Source organism: Bos mutus, chromosome 11, assembly GCF_027580195.1.
Source record: "Bos mutus isolate GX-2022 chromosome 11, NWIPB_WYAK_1.1, whole genome shotgun sequence".
In the NCBI taxonomy this organism is placed as follows: Eukaryota; Metazoa; Chordata; class Mammalia; order Artiodactyla; family Bovidae; genus Bos; species Bos mutus.
This window is the reverse complement of record NC_091627.1, coordinates 34,090,826-34,115,882: the sequence shown is the minus strand read 5'-3', so window position 1 is coordinate 34,115,882 and position 25,057 is coordinate 34,090,826. Positions and strand designations below refer to the sequence as shown.

General features: G+C 44.8%; 1 protein-coding gene across 2 annotated transcripts in view; it reads right to left on the bottom strand.

Annotated features, from left to right (window-relative positions):
- Positions 1 to 16,734, bottom strand: part of MAPRE3 (microtubule associated protein RP/EB family member 3) — a 54,638-nt gene extending 37,904 nt beyond the window's left edge. Inside the window, exon 1 of one of the 2 annotated variants that reach the window (XM_070379255.1) lies at positions 16,577 to 16,734. The gene's annotated coding sequence lies outside the window, so the exon portion shown is untranslated. The remainder of the gene's footprint in view (positions 1 to 16,576) is intronic. The other variant, XM_070379254.1, reaches the window with a different exon arrangement.
- Between the last annotated feature and the right edge of the window lie 8,323 nt (positions 16,735 to 25,057).

The following is a 25,057-nucleotide window of genomic DNA, read 5'->3' as shown; positions in this document are numbered from 1 at the left end:
TGCCTCAAGAAGATCAGTTCTCTGAAGTACCCGTGGGTGGGGTGGGGGTGCTGCAGGGAGAAAAGGAGTTCTGGAGTCTACCCTGAGGGCACTAGGCACTCCCAGGTCGGGGCTTGTCTCCTGTACCCAGGAGAGTGGGAAATGGGCCCCCGGGAGAGCTTATTATACTAGGCAAGTGGCCATTGTCTTTATGTGAGCACAGATTATGCAGTTGTTTCAGTCTCTGAAGATCCTCTCTGTGTCACTGGAAGGAGATCTCTGCCTGAGTGAGGCTTTGCTGCCGAAGGAGCTGGTATCTGTTCTCCTCTTCCCTTTTCTCTCTCAGGGGAGCTAGCTTGGCCTTCCTGGTTTCCGGTGTCCCTCCTTCTCAACATGGAGACTGAGAGACCCAAGAACCACTCTTTCTGTCATTCTTGTCCAGCAGTGATGAAGGTAATTGGCTTATTACTGCAGTCACGATCCTCCACTTCTAAGAAATGCCTCATAGAACTGAGGACTGGCAGCAACAAAGTACTCCTCAGAAATCCACTCACTCAGCAACTATTTGTTGGGTCTCAACAATTTCCAGTTCTTACAAGGATGAATCAGTCAGTCTTGATCCTGGACTCATGGAGCTTGTTATCTAGTGAAATAGCCCAGCAGTAATGAAATCACACAAATAACTATGTAATTATGATCACAATAAGTGCTGCAGAAAAAAACATACATGATTAGGGTGTTTTCAAAGCAAAGAGTTTCCACCTCTTATAAAAAATACATTTTACATTCAATCTAATATATTGATATATACACACACACAGACACAGATAATAAAATATAAGTTCCATCCAACAATTCTTACTACGAGTGATACCCTCTGATATTTTCTGGTCTTTTCATTTGGAAAATGCTGGTTACAACCCAATAAATTGATTTCACAACCAGTCAGTGGTTGAAATCCACCACTTGAAAAACCCTGTCATGGGGCTCCCAAACTGGAGTGGAGATGGGCTGGAGGTCGCAGAACATTTCCTTGAGGGATTGCCATTTAGGCCAAGGCATGGTGAGGTTACGGAGACTCAGCCTAAAAAGGCCAGGAAAGAATGTTCTGGACAGAGGGAACAGCATATGCAAAGACTCCTCACTTAACAGAAAAGGAAAGTGGGGGTCAAGGAAGAGATGTGCCTTGTTCAAGGTCACATAACTCTAAGTCCTGGTCTCCTGATTCCGAGCTCACGGTTCTCAAGAGTACAGCCACCTCTCAGTCATAACAAGTCTTCCTTTTCATTTTACTAATGACGAGCCAAGAGCGAATTACTCAGACCCAGGCTGGCTAGGAGGAAAGAGAGAAGACCAACAGCGGGGGGTCAGGTTTACAAAAAGCCTGTTTAATTCTCCACACAAAACAATGCGCCTCGGTGCCTGCCCCACCTGGCTTGGGGCCTGCACTGCGTGTTCCTTCCTGGAAGGGACAGGCTGGGAACCATACTCTTGCTTAGTCCTGGCTTTAAGGAAACATCACTTATTGATATTTCAGAATGTTCAGGCAAGGTTTAGACTCAGCTGAAGGCCCTGGAAAGGATACAAGGTCCTGGCCTGGGCTTTTCGCATCCCTGTGCTGATGCTGGCACTCACTTTCCATGTGTTTCCACCTTGCTCAGGCCCCTGCTTGGCCCTTGTGATCGCTGTGCATGATTAGCTGTGTAAGGGGCTTCTGGTGAAGCATGAAGGTAATGTGTGTCTGGCAAGTGACAGACAGGCCACAACCAACGGTGTCAGTCAGAGTCAGGGTCAAAGTGGATGGCTGAGGAGGACATGAGAAGGAAGAGGGGTCAGATGAGGCAAGGGCCTTAGGCCAGGTTTCAAAACAGGCAAGAGAGAAACAGGGCCGCGTTATACAGGTGTACAGTTTGCACACTGCACAAAGCACCCTGGGAGGGGATGAGTGAGGCTGAGGTGGAACCCACAGCCTGCTCACAAAACTGCGTTCTTGGCACGTTGCCTTCTGCCTGGAGGAAGCGTCTTCATGGACAGAGGTCAGAGAGGAATGGCAGAGTAGGACACTTGGGCAGAGTGGGAAAACAGCCAGGCCCACGCAACAGGACATCAAGAATATGGCTGCCAAACCTAGGGAAGGTTGGCCTGCTCAGGTTTTAAATGCTAAAACTGTGTGGGTGGGTACGGACTGGTGGTTGGGCGCTGCTCCACTCTGTAGTGACAAGCTGTGACCATGAGAGCAACAGCTGACAAGCAGAGACACCTCATGGTGCTAGCACCTTATCTAGTCAAACTCTGTGATGCTCTTCCATCTTCACTTCTCCTTCATCAACCTCAGCATAATCCTGCCACACCTTGGAGGCACAGCTCCACTCCAGAGATTTCAATTAGTTAAAAAAATGTTGTTGGTAATACATGCCCATGTTAAGGAAAAAAAAACAAAAACATTCTACAAAAAAAAGAGAGAGAGAAACCAAACATTCTACAAAGGTGAATAAGTAAAAGTAAAAACAGGGACTTCCCCAGCAGTCCAGTGGTTAAGACTCTGCCTTTCAATGCAGGGGGCATGGGTTTGATCCCTAACTGGAGAACTAGGATCCCATATGGGATGGTGAGGAACTACAAATGGTGCTGGAAAACTTGAATCAGTTCAGTTCAGTCGCTCAGTCGTGTCCGACTCTTTGCGACCCCATGAATCACAGCACGCCAGGCCTCCCTGTCCATCACTAACTCCCGGAGTTCACTCAAACTCATGTCCAGAAACTTGAATACTTTTATGCAAAACACAGCAACAGCAACTGATCATACATTGCATCGTATACAAAGATTAACTCAAAATTGATCATAGATCTAAATATAAAACCTAAGAGACTAAAACTTAAAACTTACATAAAAGTAAAAACAGCCTTTGCCAAAGTTTAAAATTAAAATCTCCTTCTGTCAGTAACCTCCTTCCTGCTCATCCCTCACTTTCCACACCCCCTTTCTGTTCTCACTGGAGCCTGTAATGACTCTCCCCCTCATTCCTTTGACAACCAGCGCCTGTCTTCGATTTGCAGTGCTTCCCTCCACCTCTGACCTCAGGGCCAGCTCCTCCACTGCCATCTCAAACTCTGCCTCCCCAGAAACCTTGCCCTGAGAATGCCAAGTCGCCCCCTTCCTGGTGCCCCCCTAGTTACTGTTGCTTCTCTAGAGTACAAGACTTCAGAGACTTAGCCCATTAGGAATTCATGGGTCCAACTCAGCCCCCGCCCTTGCACAACAAGACTTTCATTCATCTCTCAAACGCCCAGGCTCATTTCTCACAGTGGTTAATTCAGACCTCCAGGACCTCACCCCACCTCAGCAACTGGCCTTGGCTCTATCTCACTAAGGAAAAGGTCTTTTATTAGCGGGAACTCCAGCCATTTCCCCTGGACTTCACTCTGCAAGTCAGGGATAGAAAGAGCCCCACTCTCTCCTCCTACCAGTCTCAGAGGAAGGCAGCCCTTCCCTCTCCTACAAAGTTACCCCTACCCTGGTGTCCTCAAGATTACTCCTGTTTCCTCCCTTCTCTCTTGGGTTTTGTTTTTTTACGTTAAAATGTTTTTATTGCATCTGAAGCCATTTTCAATAAATATCTTGAGTTTGGGGCCTTGGCTAGGTAATCATTTTGCAGTAGAAATCAGACTTTTTCCCTCAGATAACCCCTTTTCCTTCCCACTATCAAACACGCTGAGGTCTTCTTATTATCAGAAATCATTCTAAGTTGATACCAAATTCTTACTCGGATTGTAAGTTAGTGGGATCACCATGGAGAACAATGTATAATAAGCCTACTGAAACAACAACACAGAAGCAACCTAAGTACCCATCAGTAGATGAATGGGCAATGAAAATGTATACGTACACAACGGGGATATTATTCACCCATGAAAAGGAAAAGGAATCTTGTCATTTACAACACGGATCGACCTTGAGGGCTTAACACTAGGAGAAATAAGCTGCACACAGAAAGACATACTGTGCTATCTCACTTACATGTGAGATCGAAAAGCACTGAACTCATAGATACAGAGAACAGATTGGTGGTTGCCAGATTGGGAGTGGGGGTGGGGGAACTGGGTGAAGGTGGTCAAAGGGTACAAACTTCCAGTTATAAAATAAGTAAGTGCTGGGGAAGATAATGGACAGCATGGTGACTATAGTTAATCATACTGTACTGTATATTTGAAAGTTGCCAAGAGAGCACATCTTAAAAGAGCACAAGAAAAAGTCTGTAACTATGTGTGGTGATGGATGCTAACTAGATTTATTGTGATCATTTTGAGGTATATACAAATATTGAGTCATCAATATTAAGTCATCAAAGCCAATATAACGTTGCTATGTCAACTATATCTGTTAAAAAAACAACAACATTGTTTGTGCATTTTGCCTCAGTAATTCTACTTTATAGGATATACCCCTGAAGAAATAGCCCACAAAAGAAAAAGAGTAAATCTGTAAAGTGATGCTCAGAGCAGAGATATTTACATTTGCAAAATGATGGAAACACCCCAACTGCTCAGTAATAGATTGATGGTTAAGCACATTTTGGTATCAGTGTAATGGAATACCACAGAAGGAATGGCATATTTGAAGTGATAAATATATGGCTTATGTTGATACAGAGAAATCTATATATGAAGCATACTTTAATACAGAAAAATTATATAAACAAAAAATACCTGCTAACTAAAATTTTATATCTGTTTGCTGATCAAGAATACAGTTACAACAAAACAAAGTTTGATCCTGCTGCTTCTGGTCACTGCTTTCCTCCCCTTCTCTGCTGCTCTATGGTGACCACCCATCGCCTCTACTTTCTCTACACCCAGGTCCTGCTTCACCCTACCCAACTTGGCTTCCAACTCCAGGGTTTTACTGGAACAACACTCTTGCCATGATCTTCATCTGGATAAAGCCTTGAGTCTAGTTGAAGCAGCAGCCCTGGAGTGCTCTGCTCTTGCTGCTGAAGCCTCCTACTTCCCACAGTGCTTCACTTTTTCCCTCATTATGGGCAATTCTCAAAGCTTACTACCAGGAGCTCTGGTCTTTGTGCTCTGTACCCAAGACCCCTGGAGAGACCCCCCAACTCTTTCAGGGAAGCCAGTGTTTCTGTGTTGTTGACTCTCACACCCACGGCTCCATCCAACCTCACCCTCAGCTTCTGGGCCTTTGGGATCACTCCACTTGGATGTCACCAATTGTCACCTTTAGCTCTCTGTGCCTAAGCCAAAACTTATCTTCAAACCATCTCTCCAACTTCCTAATTTCTGACTGTTACCAATGTTGTCCAAATTCTCAGACTCAATCTGATAAGGGTGACCTGTTTTAGAAAAGGCAGAGGAACAAGAGATCAAATTGCCAACATCTGCTGGATCATCGAAAAAACAAGAGAGTTCCAGAAAAACATCTATTTCTGCTTTATCGACTATGCCAAAGCCTTTGAGTGTGTGGATCACAATAAACTGTGGAAAATTCTGAAAGAGATGGGAATACCAGACCACCTGACCTGCCTCTTGAGAAACCTATATGCAGGTCAGGAAGCACCAGTTAGAACTGGACATGGAACAACAGACTGGTTCCAAATAGGAAAAGGAGTATGTCGAGGCTGCATATTGTCACCCTGCTTATTTAACTTCTATGCAGAGTACATCATGAGAAATGCTGGGCTGGATAAAGCACAAGCTGGAATCAAGATTGCCGGGAGAAATATCAATAACCTCAGATATGCAGATGACACCACCCTTATGGCAGAAAGTGAAGAGGAACTAAAAAGCCTCTTGATGAAAGAGGAGAGTGAAAAAGTTGGCCTAAAGCTCAACATTCAGAAAACGAAGATCATGGCATCTGGTCCCATCACTTCATGGGGAATAGATGGGCAAACAGTGGAAACAGTGTCAGACTTTATTTTCTTGGGCTCCAAAATCACTGCAGATGGTGATTGCAGCCATGAAATTAAAAGATGGTTTACTCCTTGGAAGGAAAGTTACGACCAACCTAGATAGCATACTGAAAAGCATTACTTTGCCAACAAAGGTCCGTCTAGTCAAGGCTATGGTTTTTCCAGTGGTCATGTATGGATGCGAGAGTTGGACTGTGAAGAAAGCTTAGCACCAAAGAATTGATGTTCTTGAACTGTGGTGTTGGAGAAGACTCTTGAGAGTCCCTTGGACTGCAAGGAGATCCAACCAGTCCATTCTGAAGGAGATCAGCCCTGGGTGTTCTTTGGAAGGAATGATGCTAAAGCTGAAACTCCAGTACTTTGGCCACCTCATGCGAAGAGTTGACTCATTGGAAAAGACTCTGATGCTGGGAGGCATTGGGGGCAGGAGGAAAAGGGGACAACAGAGGATGAGATGGCTGGATGGCATCACTGACTCGATGGACGTGAGTTTTAGTGAACTCCGGGAGTTGGTGATGGACAGGGAGGCCTGGCGTGCTGCGATTCATGGGGTTGCTAAGAATTGGACACGACTGAGCGACTGAACTGAACTGAACTGAACTTATGCTCCTCAGCCAGCCAGTCCTTCCAGGACATGGCCCCTTATCTCGTGGAAGGCCCTTTCTGGTGTCCTGCTCATCTTAAAGATGAGCTCAGGTTCTGCTTCCTCTGTGAAGTCTTTTCTGATTTCTCTGGTTCACAATGATTGTTTTCCTCTCGGAGTCCTTTTTGAGTTTAGACTCTACAGCGCTCGTGACATAACACAATACTCTGTTTTTTTCATTTCTTTTGCCTGAACTGTTTTACTCATCTGTCCTCTGGTGGGTGGGACCCTCTGTCAACCCCGCCCAGCAGCGGTGATGTGCCTCCCTCTCTGAAGCCTTCCAGGGGTCTTACAGGCTCAGAATCACTCTTGCACCCGGGGTTCCCAAAGCACCCCTTCCCATCACTGCTGGAGTTTCCATCCCCTGGTGTTATGGTGATCTATATAAATTTGTGTCCAATTCTCTCGCCAGAATGTTAGCTGAGTTCCTTAAGGGCAAAGACCATGTCTTGCACAACGAAGCAGCACAGATGTATTACCGATGTCCAGCGTTGTCATGCACACTGGTCATTCCACACATCCACCTTATCTTCCAAACCAGACTGCAGTCTCTCATGGATAGGGGCTGAATCTCATTTCTCTTACACCCCATAATGACTCAGAATGCAAAACAGAAAGTATACTTGTTGAGAGGACACTTCGAATAAGCCCTTGAGATGACAACATGCAAATTTATATGAATAACCTATAAACCTGGAAACTATACCTCCCGGGGAATACAAGTCTTATCAAGTCTCAAAACACTGCAACTTGCTATTTTAAGGCCAGCACAACACGTCTCTTCACTTAGCAGTGGTCCTGTCACTTAAAGGTGTTAATAGGATGCCCAAACTGGGAGCTTTCAGCTGTGAACTCTACCATCTAAAATCAGAACAGATCAGAGACTAAACCTGAGTCCCTGATAAATGGCAATAATCTGCAGGGACGGGAGAGGGGCCTGATGGCCATCTGCCAAGAGTGTGGTGCTACAGAAAGGTCTAGCTACACAGTACGTATTACCCTAACTGGAGATACTCCTCATACAGGAAGGGATATTTAATTTTATCCAGTGGTTCAAAGCCTGCCCCTTTCACATGGCACAACACACATTAGTTCAGCTAGGATCCTGCTGACTCAAAGGAGCTAAGATTTTATTTCTTACCAGTTAGGAAACAACATTGAAATTAGAAGGTGACCAGGACAATAACACCCTCAAGAGAAGATGAATGCTTCTTCCTCAATCACTCTTTCCAGGTGGTGGAGCGTCTCCAGCGAGCCATACCCAAAGACTTGCTCATTAACAATTCCTGAGGGCAGGAGAGGCCTCCACCCCGTCTGGGGCGGTGTTTTGGGAGTCAGAACCACTTGGAAGAAGCAGCAGATCCTGCTTAAGAAAACATTTTATATCACAGCACAGGCTGAGCTGTGTGACAGGCCACACAGTTCCTCAAGTCTACATCCGGGCTCCCCAGTGCTCAGAGGTGGGCAGACACCACCTCGGGTGGAGGACAGCGATCGGCCCATTGGACGGGCCATCGAGATGATGCACAGCGTGTTCGGGGATGGGAAAATGAGCGAGAGGACAGCTGCCGGGCCAGCCTGTCCCTTCACAGCCACCAGCTCCAGGGACTTGCCCAGCTCATTCCCTTGAGGGCTTCTGTCATCAGGTGGCCACTGGCGGGCACCCAAAATTTCCACGCCTGGAAGAAAAAGGGCCATGGCAGAACAGAATATGGCCAAGGGCAAAGGGAGAGAGGAGGCTGCCAGAGGCCTGGGCACAGTCTTTCAAAACAGGTAGTTCAGATAGGTACACAACCACCAAAACAAGAGTGGTGGTGGTGGTGGTGTAATCGCTGTCATGTCCAACTCTTGCAAGAGAGAAAGCCTCAAATTAGGCGCCTGAGCCATGGGGGAACCGCAACACCAGAGAATCTGCAAAGACTGGGGGAGAAAAAGCCCCCCTAAAATGGAGCCCTGTGCCATACAGGGTTTTACGGAAACCTGATAAGCTTAAAAAGGAAAAGTTAAGAGGTAAAGAAGACTATTTTGTAAGACATTCTCTTAAAAAAATTTTTTTTTTTTACATCTCATTTGAGTCAAGAGGAACTATTTCATTTGGGTGGTTGGACTTGGGAGTTTCTAGGCTGTGTTTTTAGTCACACACCCACACTGTCATACTCACTGGCATGCTCTTTCTCAAAGAAGAAATGAAGCAGCATCCAAAGGAACACCTTTGAGAAGTGTTTATCTTTAATCAAAACCACAGTGAAACAAAATTGTAAAAAATTAAATACCTTGGGGTTTTCTTAAGAGACTGCTCTACTACATGGAATCTATACATCATTGGTTTAAAAATTTTGTAATAAAAGTTATAGTTGCTTAATGCAGAAAAGTTTGGAAAACACTGAAAAGCACTCAGCAAACAAAGTATTCCTGTTACTTAAAGATAATCACTGATGGTTCTGGCATACCCCCTTCTAGTATCTTTTCATATCGTTTAAAGTAAAATTGGTATCATTCTGGACACACAATTTTGCATCCTTTTTTAATTGATTATATCAAAAGTTTCTGATATCAATAAATATTCCAGGAGATTTTTAATGCCTGTGCAGTATTCTATCTGGGTGAACTAACCAAATGCCTAATTGTGGATCTTTTTGGTTGTTTTAACTATTTGATTATGTTAATAATGATTATAATAAATAATGTTGCATTAATAAAAATCATTGTATAGGTACTTTTATATACAACTCTGATTTTCTCGATATTCCTAGAACAGCAATTTCTGATCTAAATGTATGTTCCTTTTAAGGCTTTTGATACATACTGTCAAAATGACAGGGCAGATTTGAAGACATGCTCTTGCTCAGTTATTTTAAACATATCCCACAACTGGTATGTATCTCCTATACACAGGAAATAGTTTCAGGAAAAAAATCATTTTACATTGAGTCAAAACATTTAGATAGACCAAATCTTTATTTACTTCAGGCAAATGACATGTCCAAAGCTCAAGACACCAGTGTTATGTTACTCCCATTTAACAAAGTTGGCAGGGCATGACGCTAGTAAGAACAAGATATTAGACTGAAGCCGGTATTGGCCAGTCAGCTCTACACAGAGGAAAAACCATCCTTGGCCAATTGTCACACGAATTTGTACTCTTGGCCAAAGGGAAGGTTGGGTGATGGAATGTGGATTACTCAGCACAACCCATGCTAGCTCTGGGTTAAGTAAGTCAAAGCACGTGTCCAGTGATAGGTGTGTCATCTTCCTATAATAAACAGGACATCTGGCTAGAAAACAGGACTGAAACTTATGAGAAAATTAAAGCTCAACAATATTTAATAATTCTGTCAGTTATCAGTGATTCCTAGGGGAAGTGGTTAAAAAATTGCTCTGGAAAGTTGTACTCTGTTGGCCAGATCTGATCTGAAATGCAGCTACCGTAATAGAGGGTGTCAGCATTTCAGCTGCACACCTTTATACTTCAAGCCCTCTTGATGCTAAGTAAGGGGCATGGATCTTTCTTTTTAAAAATTAAAAAAAAAAACACCTTTATTTTGTATTGAAGTATAGCCAATTAACGAGGTTGTGATAGCTTCAGGTGAACAGCAAGGGGACTCAGCCGTATATATACATGTATCCACCCTCCTCCAAATTCCCCTCCCATCCAGGCTGCCAGATAACATTGAGCAGAATTCCATGTGTCATGCAGTAGGTCCTTGTTGGTTGTCCATCTTAAATATAGCAGTGTGTACAGGCAACCATAAGTTAAAGATATTAAGTCTGTGAGTCTCTTTCTGTTTTGTAAGTTAAGTTCATTTGTATCATTTTTTAGATTCTGCATATAAAAGATGTCATACAATATTCCTCCTTCTCTATCTGATTTACTTCATTCAGTATGACAGTCTCTAGGTCTATCCATGTTGTGGCAAGTGGTATTATTTCATTCTTTTTAACAGCTGAGTAATACTCTATTGCAGAAATGTACCACATCTTTATCCATTCCTCTGTCGATGGACATTTAGGTTGCTTCCATGTCTTGGCTATTGTAAACAGTGCTGCAGTGAACATTGGGGTACATGTATCCTTTCAGATCTGGAGAAGGCAATGGTACCCTACTCCAGTACTCTTGCCTGGAAAATCTCATGGACGGAGGAGCCTGGTGGGCTGCAGTCCATGGGGTCACTGGGAGTCGGACACAACTGAGCGACTTCACTTTCCCTTTTCACTTTCATGCATTGGAGAAGGAAATGGCAATCCACTCCAGTGTTCTTGCCTGGAGAATCCCAGGGACGGGGGAGCCTAGTGGGCTGCCGTCTATGGGGTCGCAGAGTCGGACACGACTGAAGTGACTTAGCAGCAGTAGCAGCAGAAGCATCCTTTCAGATCATGTTTTTCTCCGGATATAAGGGGCCTGGATTTATCATAAAGGTCATCTAGTTAGATGCCATTTTCATCAATAGTTGAAAGTTAAATCAGCATATTAGAATAGCAATGATTATGTCAACCATTCAAGAGAAGGAAGGGATCATTCTCAAGAAGGGAATGAAAAGACTAGGAAAAGGCAGTGAGGTAGGAGGTTAGTGATGAACACTGGGCTGCCAGGAAGCAGCCACTTTGGAAGGTCCTGAGTTCTCTTACAAGCCTGAAAGTGAAAGTCACTCAGTCATGCCTGACTTTATGCGACCCCACGGCCTATATAGTCCATGGAATTCCCCAGGCCCTAAAACTGGAGTGGGTAGCCTTTCCCTTCTCCAGGGGATCTTCCCAACTCAAGGATCGAACCCAGGTTTCCTGCATTGCAGGCAGATTTTTTAGCAGCTGAGCCTCCAGGTAAGCCCAAGAACACTGGTGTGGGTAGCCTATCCTTTCTCCAGTGGATCTTCCTGACCCTGGTTTGGTACAAACAGCTCAGCCTGTTGGAACGAAGTAGTCTAACCCTATCTGCCCCAAGCAGTGCTGGCTCCAAGTAAAGGCATCTGGTTCTTGCGCACCAAAATGTGATTACTGGAAAACAACCACTACCAACCCTATTGGTCTTCATTAAATCACAAAAGCATTTTGTTGTTCATTGTTCAATCACTAAGTCGCGTCCGACTCTTTGCAACCCCATGGACTGCAGTATGCCAGGCTTCCTTCCCTGTCCTTCACTATCTCCCAGTTTGCTCAAACTCATGTCCATTGAGTCGGTGATGCCACCCAACCATCTCATCCTCTGTCACCCCCTTCTCCTCCCAACCTCAATACAAAAGCGCACCTGCTTCTTGTAACAATTCACATGTAGAATTATACATGAAAAAAGGAGAAATCACATATACATAGAATTCACATATAGAATTGTATATGAAAAAAGGAGAAGTTCTCCCTTGAGTCTCCTTTTCACTCCTCCACTCTCAAATTCCACTTTCTGGAGGTAAAAACCATTGTGTTTTAATTTTCAGTCTTTACATGCCTATTTAGGAGTATTTTCTTTCCAAATGAGATTTTTTAGGAATTTAAGTTCATTTGTGCTCCACCTGAATGGCTTGTCCTGGCTCCCTAATTATGTGGTTGACTCTACCTAGAACTGGTGCCACCCCAAATGATCTCTCTTTACTCTCCTCACTAGCAAGGAGGTCTCCCTCTGAAGATGGATTGTTCCTCTCCCTGGCTCTCCATGTCTCCCAGATGCAGAGCTGATCAGAGCACAGTCACTGATGAAAGCAACGCCTCTAAGAGCAGAGGAACTGAATGAAGGCCACTGCGAGCTTTACTCACGAGGGACAGCTCAGCAGCTTTTCCATTTCAAATTAAGATCCCTCCCCAGACTGGCCTCCCCAAGGGAGGACTAACCGCCCCCACAACACACACAAACACACCAAGTCTGTGCTCTCCTCCTCAACTGCTCCCACCCTGCCAGCCTTTCAGATAACCAGGTCAGCTGGATACATGGAGACAAAGGGGCAGTTCATATACTCCTATTTTGGCAGTTGAAATAACACTGCAAGTGCCAGGTCTTCACAGGATAAAGCCCTCTGTGCATGTCAAACAAACCGAAAGGGCTGCTGGGAGATGGGGGGTTGCTCAATTGAGGGTCCAAGATGGATTTGGGTCCTGATAAAATTTTGAAACCATTATTTTTTATTTTATACTTTAGTAATATAAACAGATGGTTGCTATCCTTTACTAAGCAGGTACTCTACATACTTCCTTTCATTTAATCCTCACAACCACCCTGTAAAACAGATGGTTATCATTTCAGGCTTGCAGATGAGAACACTGGCACTCAGGTTCCGTAAGTCACCCAAGGCCACGCGGCCAGGAAGTGGTGGGACTGGGACTTGAACTCAGGTTTGTCTGCTTCCAGAGGCCAGACCATCTCCCTTTCTCAAGAATGGTGTTGTTTAATCACTAAGTCATGTCTAAGTCTTTCTGACCTCATGGACTGTAGCCTTCCAGGCTCCTCTGTGCATGGGATTTTCCAGGCAAGAATACTGGAGTGGGTTGCCATTTCCTTCTCTGGAGGATATTCCAGACCCAGGGATTGAACCAGAATCTCCTGTATTGGGAGGTGGGTTTTTTTTTTACCACTGAGCCACTAGGGAAGCCAGGGACTAGAAATTTCTATGGCTTCCGGGAACCGCAGAAGGTTACATTCTGGGAGCTGGAAGATAATCCAGTTTGTGCCTCCTCTCTGCCCCCTTTCAGCCCTCTCCACCTTGTTTCCTGGAAGACAGCAGTAGCCTCATGGATAAGAAGCTGAGATGACTTCAGATACCCACCTTTGCATTTGCTTTATGTTAAATGATTCAAATTTAAGGAAGGAAAAACTTTCTTGAAGTGGAAATGCATGAGGGAAAATGATTATTTTCAAGGTGGCAAGAATAAATATTTAATTAAACAGTGTGACACTCAATTTCACCTGGCTCTGCAACGTCTCAGACAATAAAACAAGCCCTTGTCAACAGGGCTAATTACAGACTACTAAATTACTTTTATTAAAACCCTCTGGAAAATTAAAAATGAGGGATGAGGTAACACGGCATTGAAGAATAGCCCTAGACTGGCAATCTGGGTGTTAATCCTGACTCAGCCACTAGTAACTACTAATGTTAATTTGCACGCTGTATACAGTTGACAAAGTGTTTTCACATACTTTCTACATTAGTTGGGTGACCTCAGGCAAGTCACTAACTCTTGGTGTCCCATGTCAAAATCTGGAAATGAGAATACTGAATCATCTGAAGTCCTCTCTACTTCTAATGTCCTATGGGAGAAGGACATGTTTCTTAGGATCTTTACAAATGTGTCGGTAAACAAATCAGGTGATTCTGGCTCAGAAAAATTACGCTTTCTGTTCAGCTCCTGAGAGATGTTACTTGGCTATTTCAGGTATAGCTCATAAGATGTTTGCTGCCAGCTAGTTGGCTCAGCTTCTGGAGGGTACTATATGAAGGCCTTGCATTAGATTCCTACACAGTAACTTTCTTCTGTTCAACAGCTAACTGTCATGCCTAACTCCAGTCAATCATCTTACACACATAACTCCAAAAAGTAGGTGGGCTTACAGAAAGGACTTAAGGAAATCCTTCCTCACAATGCTTGTGTTCTCAGGATGATCACGTACCCAGGAATATTATAAATACCATTCTCAGTTCTAAGACATGCAAATCCCTCCTTCAAGTCTTGCCACTTCCCAGATATTTTAATGTTCCTGAAATTAGGATGTGCCTTAAATTCAACATATACATTTTGATCTGGTAGTGTTAAATGAATTTACCTAAAAGCTGCTGGTAAACTGCTGGTGTGTCTTAGAATCAAGGAAATGTAGTGCTGTAAAACTACAACACAGATCACATAGACGCAGGTCTAATTTGGTTCAAATCATGTTCCTCTCCTTGATCCTAACAATTACACTCAGTGACAACTGAATAAGCAACATATAAGACACAGGTATTAGTTTCCCAACAGCAGCAGTTTAAAAGGCATTCCATCATTATCTCATAAAATGCTGGTATGGATTTCAAAGGCAAATTAACCCATATAAAAACCACTGGGATGCTCTGAAAATGTCCTATCCCATGGCAAACTGCAAAGGGAACATTTTACTCACACCCTCCTGATCTATCTAGCCTTGACACATTTTCTTGCTTCTTAGTTCACCACCCTCCACCCCAGTAAATATCACTGATTCCCAAAATACACTCAACCCAGGAGGAGCAGCTCTCCAGCACAGCTGTCTGCTCCGGCCCTGCCTGGGTATTTCGGTGAGCTATGCGACAGAGAGAGGACCACACAGAAGGAATGTAACGCTCAGGCCCCATGGTTCCCATCAGCCCACAGGCAGGTGCATCCCGGCAAACCCCAGACTGGCATTTGAAACAGAAGAAACTGCACTGCTACATGGGGGCAGTAGTCTTCCTGAACTTCATCTCTATGTTTAAAACTAGGGCGACAGCCGTCCTTGCTACTGTAAACTAATCTGATGGGCATGGGGGTAGGGAGTGGCTCTGAGGAGGCTGCCAATAGGCCATGATTGAGCAAAGTCAAGGAGCTAAATTGTTATTCCTCACTGTTTGCAAGCCAGAAACTCCAAATCTGTGTGTCCTTCGGCATGATTTTTTAAAACCGAACCATCTACTCTTTTTGAGCCTGAAGTCAATAAAACCTGAGCTGCTTCTACAATTTAACTGGCTGATATTTACACATAGTTTCTGACAGTACACTAAAATCTAAAGCCAAAAAAAAAAAAAAAAAAAGAATCAAAGGAAGTTGGCAATGAGGTACACACAGTAAGTAGTTAGGAGCCTTCGAGTTGAGGCACGTTGTTTAAGAGCTTTTGGCTATGGGCACCAACTCTGACTTCAGCCTTATTTCTCCGGGAAAAAGAAAACAATTTGGGCTCCTCCTCTGTTCCAAGATCAGGGAATGCACGATGGGCAGGTGGATGGGCAGCAAACATAACCCTGGGGAATTGTTCACATATGCTAGAACCCCTATCAGGTGACAGCCCCCAGAGAGACTCACAGCTGCAGCAAGCAGCGGGTGCAAGCCTCAGACCTATACCAGCGAGAAACCTCAGTTCTGTTCCTCCTTGTCGACTCTGCATGTTACCTGAAAACTCACGCTCACCCAGTTGGTTACCCCTTGGAAGTTATAGGTATCAAAGATCAAGTCCTGCCACAACCCTTCAACATACAAACAGTTAAGCACTTGCTATGGATATCAGGCCTGTTTCCAAACCTCCCATTATTACACCAGGTTGTACTGCGGGGGCGTGGGGGCCGGTGAAGTGGGGGAACGCATTTTAAAGAGTACTGCAAGATGCTTATTCACAACGCCACACTGGAAGCGCAGGAACTTCAGCTCCCAAACGCAACCTTTCTCCCCCCTCCCTCCAGTCCCTCTCCACCGCGCCCGCCAAAGCCAGAGCTCAGCCCACTAGAAAGCCACCGCGCACCGGCGGGTGTTCACTGAACAGTAGCTGATCACGGTGATGGGGCCGTAAAGCCCCACACGCTCTCAGCAGCCAGTGAGAACTGTCCAGACCTGCCTCCCCACGCCAGCCGGGGCAGGAGCGTGTGGGTAGGAAGCCTGAGGCCCCAAGGTTTGGGCAGGCACAACGTCCCCCCCTCCCCCAAGTCTGCCCTCGCTCTCTCCCTTGTCACTCTTTTTCTGGCATATCACTGGGGAAAACCGGGGAGGCCGGAGATGTCAGGCCCAAGAAGAGTAAGGAGAAGGGACAAGGGCGAACGGGAGGCAGTTTTTTTTTGGTGGGGGGGAAATCTGTCCAGAGCGGAGGTGCGGTAGCGCCGCATGTCGCGGGGAAGAACCCCCCAGGTGGATCTGGAGGGAGAAAAGGCAGGCCTGACCGCCGAGGCCGCGGGGAGCCCGGGAGAGGGGGATGGAGGAAGGGAGGCGCGGGCGTGGGGGAGATGCGGTTGGGGGACGCGGGGGCGCGGTTGGGGAGGCCAAGGGGGCAGCTCGGTTCCCCTCCCCCAGCCCGGGCCCGGGCCTCCCGCTGACTCAGCCCCACGGCGTCGGTCGCCTCGGCCCGGACTCACAGTGCGCGAGGTGGCTCCGGCAGAGGCGGCGGGGGAGGGGGGCAGGCGGTGGGGAGGGGAGCGCTGCGGCTGAGGCTGCGGCTCCGGCCGGCGGCTCCGGGGCGGAGGGTCCTAGTAGAGGCCGCCGCGGTCTCCGGCTTCAACGCACAGAGACTGCGGGGGAAGAGAGCACTGCGCAGGCGCGATGCGGCCGCCGCTGTCAGTCCGAGAGGGGCGGGGCCAGGGCACCCGCCGTCTCCAAGGTAACTGGTTGGCGAGGGAAGGAGCGCCCGTACCTTCACCTTGTCTTAGCAACGGCGACGGGAGATGGGGTGGGGGGTGGGGGGCGACGAGAACAGTCCTTCTAAGTTGCCACAGTAACAAGGAGAGGCCACCGTCTCATAAATTTACGGCGGTATCGAGGGAACGCGCTCACCTTGTCACCATGGCAACTGGGAACAGCCCCTTCCTTTTCCCTTAGCAACAGGGTAACAATTCCTCCGCCTTAACTGAGGACAGAAGGAACAAGCACTTAAACCTGATTCCATAGTAGCCCGATGACGGATCTGTCTCACGGCTACTGCAAAGGAGAAAGAGAATATTTATTTTTCAGCGACACGAGAGTGCTAAGGCTGGGTTTTCTTTCCTCTCTTGGTTTATGCTTTTCAATAGCAGTGTGTTACTCTAATATTAAAATTCAATTTTCCTTTACTTGTGTTAAACATTCCTTTCCGTCTCTTACCAGAAGAAAATCAACACTTTTACCCCCAAATGGAGCTAACAAAATCGTCTATACACACAATTTTTTTTTTTTTTTAAACCAAGCTTATTGTCTCTCTACCAATGCATTTGTAAAAACAACTCCTGCTTGCCTACTAGCTGGCTTAGATTCTACCCCCTCATAACTAGCTCCCTCTTTGACATATTCATTGGTGTTCCTGAATTCCCTGTTCTAGGTCAGTTTTTGTGGATCTCTCCAGTTCTTCTAGATCCTTCTTCCTGTCCACACCTACTATCCTTGTCCTCCAGTGCTCTGCCCCAGGCTCCCTATGCTCACCAGTTTGTGATTTCCTAAGCTTGGTTCTCTTTGTGCAGATTATTTCTGGGTCTCCCTCCCTCAGCCCTGACTCCCATGGATATCTTAAGGTCACCTCTGTGCCTATTTTGTACATGCCTCCTTTTATGACACACATCTTATAGTGTTGACCTTCATTTGCGTGTGTCTCTTCAATCAGACTATGTGCCCCTTGTGGGCAGGAGTTCTGTCTTATTCACCTGCTCCCTCAGCATCTAGCGCTGAATGTGAAACAAACAGTAAGTGTTTATGGAATTGGATCAAGTGAAGACAAAGGTTTTCTTCAAAGTTTCTTCAAAGATTTTCTTTGACCCCAAATAAATGGGTGAAAGGAATCAAAAGATTATAAAACTTAAAAAAAATATATTTTCTTACTTTCTCTGACCTAACTGCCTCAGAGTCTCCATCAACATTTTCCTTATCTTTACATATATTTAGTCTTTTTTTTTGGCCACACCGTGTGGCATGCAGAACTTACCTAACTAGGACTCAAACCCATGCCCCCTCCAGTGAAAGGGTGGAATCTTCACCACTGGACCACCAGGGAAGTCCTACACATATTTAATCTTTAAGTTCTACTGCTACTGTTACACTGCTATCTCACTCCCTTCGCTCTCCATCTTTGCACCAAAACTCTAGTCATCTATTAATTGAAACTCTGGCATTCTCTATTTCCTGCCTTCTCACCTGTAGGTAGTCTCCCTTCTACACTCTCCCTATTGTTTCCACTAAATAACTTTTCTCACATGGTACTGACCTTCTCAATGTACTCTCATTACCCTCTATAATCAGTGCAAGCTCTTCATGCCTTACTATTCTGCCATTCCTAACCCTGCTGAAATTGAGCACTCTTGGTGAACATCACTGGATTCTGCTGGGCTTGTTGACATGCTGCATTCTCTTCGAATGACTCAGAAGTAAGAATTCATAGGCAAGCATTCTTTTCTGAGTCTCCCTGTATAATTCCCAGAGATTCTACCCCAGGACTATGGGTGTCAAAGCACTCTGACTAAGTCCATTTTCTCAGGGGAGAAGGAGAAGGCAGCTGACTACAAACAAAGTGAGTAGTAAAAGAGAGAGACACAACCTATGGTGAGTCAAGACTGTCTCCGCCCATCCAAGGCAATTCTCAGAAAGGAGAGGGTTTCTTGTAGAGGGTAATTCCCAGGACAAATCAGGGCATTAGGACAGGAAAATGTTCTAGAAAGAGAAAACTTTTTCCTAGCCACAGAATTGCAGACTTGAAGCCATTCCTAGCTGTATCTATGGGGTGTCTGGGTACCACAAAGACAAAGTGGAAATTTTCAGACTCAGTTTGTTTCTCCATTCTGAAGTTCCAGCTCATCTCTATGGTTGTAGGTGTGGACTTGGGTGGTACAGATGGTCCTGAGTAATCCTGAGAAGAGACTGTGATTCTAGTAACCCCACCCATTCATCACACATGGGATAAAGGACCATTCTACAATTTCTGCATACCCTTCACCCAGATTCTCCACATTTTTACCATGTGCCAGTTATCCATTGCTGAAAAACAGATCACTTTAATTTAGCAGTTTAAAACAACAACCATTTCGTTATCTCTGTGTGGGGTGGGAATTCAGGAAGGGCTCAGTTGGGTGGTTCTGGCTCAGGGTTTCTCATGTGGTTACAGTCCAGATGGCGGCTGGAACTTGGGGGACTGGCTAGACAACCCTCCCCATACTGTCTCGGAGCTAGCTTTCTCATTACATATTTGGTAGCTGTAGGTTTCGTGGGTGAATATTATAGTGAGAGAAAAGCTGCATCCCTTTTTATAACCTAGCCTCAGACATCACTTCTACCATATCTATCTAATAATAAAGAAAGGGAACATAAACCCTGCCTCTCAATGGAAGCCATGTTCAAGTCACATGATAAGAGCATGCGGATGAGAGATATTGTTGAATCATCTTTGGAAAATGCAATCTGCCACACCCTACCATCTGATGACAAGAATTAACACCCCGCTCAATGCAAAATACACTCATCGCTTGCCTCGTCTCATTCCATGACAGCACCAACTTGAAGTCTAGGATCTCATCATCTAACTCAGGGTTCAGTGTGGGTATGGCTCTTCAGGTCCAGTTCTTGGTACCACTCCTTGAGTACCAGTCCCCTTGATTTGAAAACCTGTGAAGTAAAGAGAAACATCATTTGCCTTAATGTCCCCAGCATACACTAGTGGCACAGACATAGGATAATTGCTATGGACATTATCATTTCAAAAAGCAGAAAAACAGACTGCACACACAGCGTTACTCATCCCTAGCTATCCTGAAATCCAGTGGACACACGTTGCCAGTTTCTGGTTTAGGGCTCAGATCCACTCCCATTTATTTATTTATATCAGCGTTGACAGGGACTTGTTTCCCCCTGTGGATTACAATCCTTCCTTCTTATGTGTTTTGATGTTGAATTTATCACAGATTTGTCTAATGGAAGAAACTGCAAGTTGGCTCCTGTATGCTTTGGATTTGTCCCCAGCATTCTTTGAACATTCCCTTGCTTTCGGGCACAAGATGTTCCAGGCTCATCTTGTACTCTCCCTCCCTCAGCCCTGGAATTGGCCATTCACCAGGGCGTCATGAGTCCTCTTGACTTTTTGACATTTCTTTTCTTTTTCCATTCTTCCTTGCTCCCTAAATCTGCCCTTAACCATCCTTGTAATTCCCATCTCATTTCCTTTTCTCCTTCCTCTATACATACTTCCTGAGTGGCTTCAGCTATTCCCGTGACTTCTGAATTTGTATCTCCATCCCCATCAGCCCTTCCAGCTGTGAGAACTGTATATGTAATTGCCTTCTGCTGCTGCTGCTGCTGCTAAGTCGCTTCAGTCGTGTCCGACTCTGTGTGACCCCATAGACAGCAGCCCTAGACACCTCCAACCCTGTGTCCCACAGGCATCTCAAACTCAGTGGGCTTAAGTTACTCTTATTTACCCTCCCTCCCTCAAAAACCCAACTTTCATATATTCCCTATTATTGTTAATGACATCACTATCCAAGAAAAACCTGAGGGTGGTCTTAACCCACATCTTCTCCCTGACTCCCTACACCAGGACCATTTTCCAATACTATTAATTCTATTATATATATGTATATATCAGTTCAGTTCAGTTCAGTCACTCAGTCGTGTCCGACTCTTGCAACCCCATGAATCACAGCACGCCAGGCCTCCCTGTCCATCACCAACTCCCGGAGTTTACCCAAACTCATGTCCATTGAGTTGGTGATACCATCCAACCATCTCATCCTCTGTCATCCCCTTCTCCTCCTGCCCTCAATCTATCCCAGCATCAGGGTCTGTTCAAATGAGTCAGCTCTTCCCATCAGGTGGCCAAAGGATTTGAGTTTCAGCTTCAACATCAGTCCTTCCAATGAATAACAAGGACTGATCTCCTTTAGGATGGACTAGTTGGATCTCCTTGCAGTCCAAGGGACCCTCAAGAGTCTTCTCTAACACCACGGTTCAAAAGCATCCATTCTTCTGCGCTCAGCTTTCTTTAGAGTCCAACTCTCACATCCATACATGATTACTGGAAAAACCATAGCCTTGACTAGACGGACCTTTGTTGGCAAAGTAATGTCTCTGCTTTTTAATATGCTGTCTAGGTTAGTCATAACTTTTCTTTCAAGGAGTAAGTGTCTTTTAATTTCATGGCTGCAATCACCATCTGCAGTGATTTTGGAGCCCAGAAAAGTAAAGTCAGCCACTGTTTCCACTGTTTGCCCATCTGTTTGCCATGAAGTGATGGGACTGGATGCCATGATCTTAGTTTTCTGAATGTTGAGCTTTAGGCCAACTTTTTCACTCTCCTCTTTCACTTTCATCAAGAGGCTCTTTAGTTCTTCCTCACTTTCTGCCATAAGGGTGGTGTCATCTGCATATCTGAAGTTATTGATATTTCTCCCAGCAATCTTGATTCCAGCATGTGCTTCATCCAGCCCAACATTTCTCATGATGTACTATGCATATAAGGTAAATAAGCAGGGTGACAATATACAGCCTTGACGTACTCCTTTTCCTATTTGGAACCAGTCTGTTGTTCCATGTCCAGTTCTAACTGTTGCTTCCTGACCTGCATATAGGTTTCTCAAGAGGCAGGTCAGGTGGTCTGGTATTCCCATCTCTTTCAGAATTTTCCACAGTTTATTGTGATCCACACCGTCAAAGACTTTGGCATAGTCAATAAAGCAGAAATAGAGGTTTTTCTGGAACTCTCTTGCTTTTTTGATGATCCAGCCGATGTTGGCAATTTGATCTCTGGTTCCTCTGCCTTTTCTAAAACCAGCTTGAACATCTGAAGTTCACGGTTCATGTACTGTTGAAGCCTGGCTTGGAGAATTTTGAGCATTACTTTACTAGTGTGTAAGATGAGTGCAATTGTGTGGTACTTTGAACATTTTTTGGCATTGCCTTTCTTTGGAATCGGAATGAAAACTGACCTTTTCCAGTCCTGTGGCCACTGCTGAGTTTTCCAAGTTTGCTGACATATTGAGTGCAGCACTTTCACAGGTACATATATGTGTATATATATACACTGCACTGCATGTGGGATCTTAGTTTCTGACCAGGTATCGAACCTGTGCCCCTACAATGGAAGTATGAAGTCTTAACTTCTGAACCACAAGGGCAGCCCTGATTTCGTTTAAAAATGACTCATTTCTGTTCCCCTTATTAATCTCCATCACCTTTACCATCTCTTGCTTGGGTTACTGCAGAGCCTCCACCTGGTCTTTATGCCTCTAGTGTCTCCCACTTCGATCCATCCTCAACACCACTGCTGGAAGTCTCTTTCTAGAAGAGAAATCTTATCAGTATAACTCCTCTGCTTAAATCCCTATGGCTGCCCTTCTCAAACTGGCTGAACAACTCCTGGGCATGGGGGAGTCTTGTAAAGAAACAGAATGAGGAGCTGTAGAATAGTTATGTCTTCCTCAAGCTTAAATTTTATTTACAGATTTGGGACAAAATTTTAAAATATTTTAAAACAGACATACAATGAAGTAGAATGCAAGAATCACATACTTTTATTTATTTATTTTTTGAATTTGATAGTATATTTATTAGAGTAAGAGATTAGGCTTGTTAAACATCTGGATTAAAATGGTAAAAGGATTTTCACACAGTTGTTAGGCACTATACACACTGTTGTTTACAATAGCATCAGTACTTGGGTTTGGTGAAAGGTAGATCTCATTTATTTTAATGCCTTGATCCATTTGTAACATTCAGAGTAACTCCACCATTTTAGAAACACTAATCCAAACTTAAAGAGACATAGCACTAAATATTCACACGGTAGATTTAAAAATAAATACAGAAATACAACCAGAAGTCTACAAATCATCACAGTAGACAGACTGGTGAAGCCCCAGCTATCATGGCAGTGAAGGGCTCTGGCTAGATTTTGATGAAAATTTGCTGAATTCTACACCAAAAGCAAGAACATAATAAAATAACATGATACACACTTTCTGATGCTCATTTTTATAGCAGCAAAGCATGCTTCACATGCACTGCCTGTGAAGGATCTTACAAGGCTCCTTCCTACTCAGTTAGAAGGTATGCCTGGCAAGAATGAAGTACCACCAAGTGTCAAAGAATCCCGAAAATAGAGGCGACCAGCCAGTTCATGGTGTGGGAAAGCAGTGCAGTTTTCAGTAAGAATGACTACCCACAGTCACCAGAGTTTCACTGTAATTCTACATTGCACATGTTTTCATCATCAATATACACAAAAATAGCCCCAAGCACAAAGCCAATCCACTTAGGGGAATAACATACTTTTAAAGATAAGACGTTTAAAGAGAGTTTGAACTCAAGACACCTCTAAGCCTGAACTCTCCAATCTGCCTTATGGGGTGGTATGGTAGTGGAAAGTTTGAGAAACACTGGCTTGAAGGATAAAAGTTCAGACTTTTTCACATGGTATAAGCTCTATTATAATCTGGCCCCTACTAACCATTTCCACTTCATTGTCCACGCCTCTGGTGCCCTCAACCTCATTACTTCCCACCATACATGTCAGCCCCAAAGATCAAGGACTTGTAGTTGTTCAAGAAAGCAGTTCGGTTTCACAGCCAAGCCAGTGTTGTGGGGGCCATCCTACTTGGAATCTCCCTTGCCCTTCATTCTGTGAAGTCCCACTCATTCTCCAAGACCAGCTGTAGTGTCATCTCCTCTGTGACACTGTCAGGGACCTCGTCCAGACAACTGATACGTTCTTTTTGCTGCTAGGTACTTTCTTTGTCATGGCCCCTCATCACCTTATGTTATCAGGCTCGTTCACAAATCTCCTTGCTGGAGGTCCTCACTCTCAGAGACCATATCTTATTTACTTTCGTATTCTCAACACTTCACATGGGACTGAAAACAGCCAAGCAAGTGAAAAACATCTTGACCTTTTGTGCTTTGACCAGGGTGACTGGGGAAGCCAGGTGGTAGAGGGAGTCTGAGAGAGTGGGTCGACTCTGGCTGGTGGGGGAGCTAGATTTTAGATTGGCACTTGCAGGCCTGCCCTGGTTGTGAAGTAGGGGCAGAGAGGAGTGGTGATGCTGGTCATGGTTTCCAACAGTGCTCATTATTCTTCTGATACTTCCCAGGTATACTATGCAGTCCATGGGGGTCACAAAGAGTATGACACGACTAAGCCACTTTCACTTTCACTCCCCAGGCTGCTCTAGTGGTAAAGAACCCACCTGCCAATGCAGGAGATGTTAAGAGATGCAGTTCTGATCTCTGGGTCAGGAAGACCCCCTGAAGAAGGAAATGGCAACCCACTCCAGCGTTCTTGCCTGGAGAATCCCAGGGACAGAGGAGTCTGGTGGGCTACAGTCCATGGGGTCGCAAAGAGTCAGACATGACTGAAGTGACTTAGCACACAAAAGAGGAATAGGGCATTCAAATAGGACTGATGGCCAGATATAGGAAACCCTTGATATGGCTTTAAAATGTACAAGGTGCTCATGGAAGCAATGTGTAATTTTGTTAAGGAATGCATTTTAATCTCGAGACTTGAAGCAGGTGGTCTTGTGACCTTATCTAGAGAGCAAATCTAACCCTTCTCCCTACTGGAGCTGCACAAACCTTGGGTCCAATAATTCCTTTTTGATATGACCTTGGGCCATGGTTTTTCTCATTTGTAGTTACGATGGTTAAATGAGATAACATATGAAAAATGCCCAGCAGTACTCAAAACACAGTAAATACCCAATAAATGGTAACTATCAATAGTAACCAAACTCTTATTCTGTTCAAGAGGTCATTTGATTCTCCCCCTCAATTATATCCTGTTACATTAAGGTCAAATATACAAATTTAGAATTTGCAAAGGTCTTAAGACAAACCTCTTGTGAACATTAATAACCCACCGTATCCAGAATAAATACCACTTTTAGAGCAGTGGC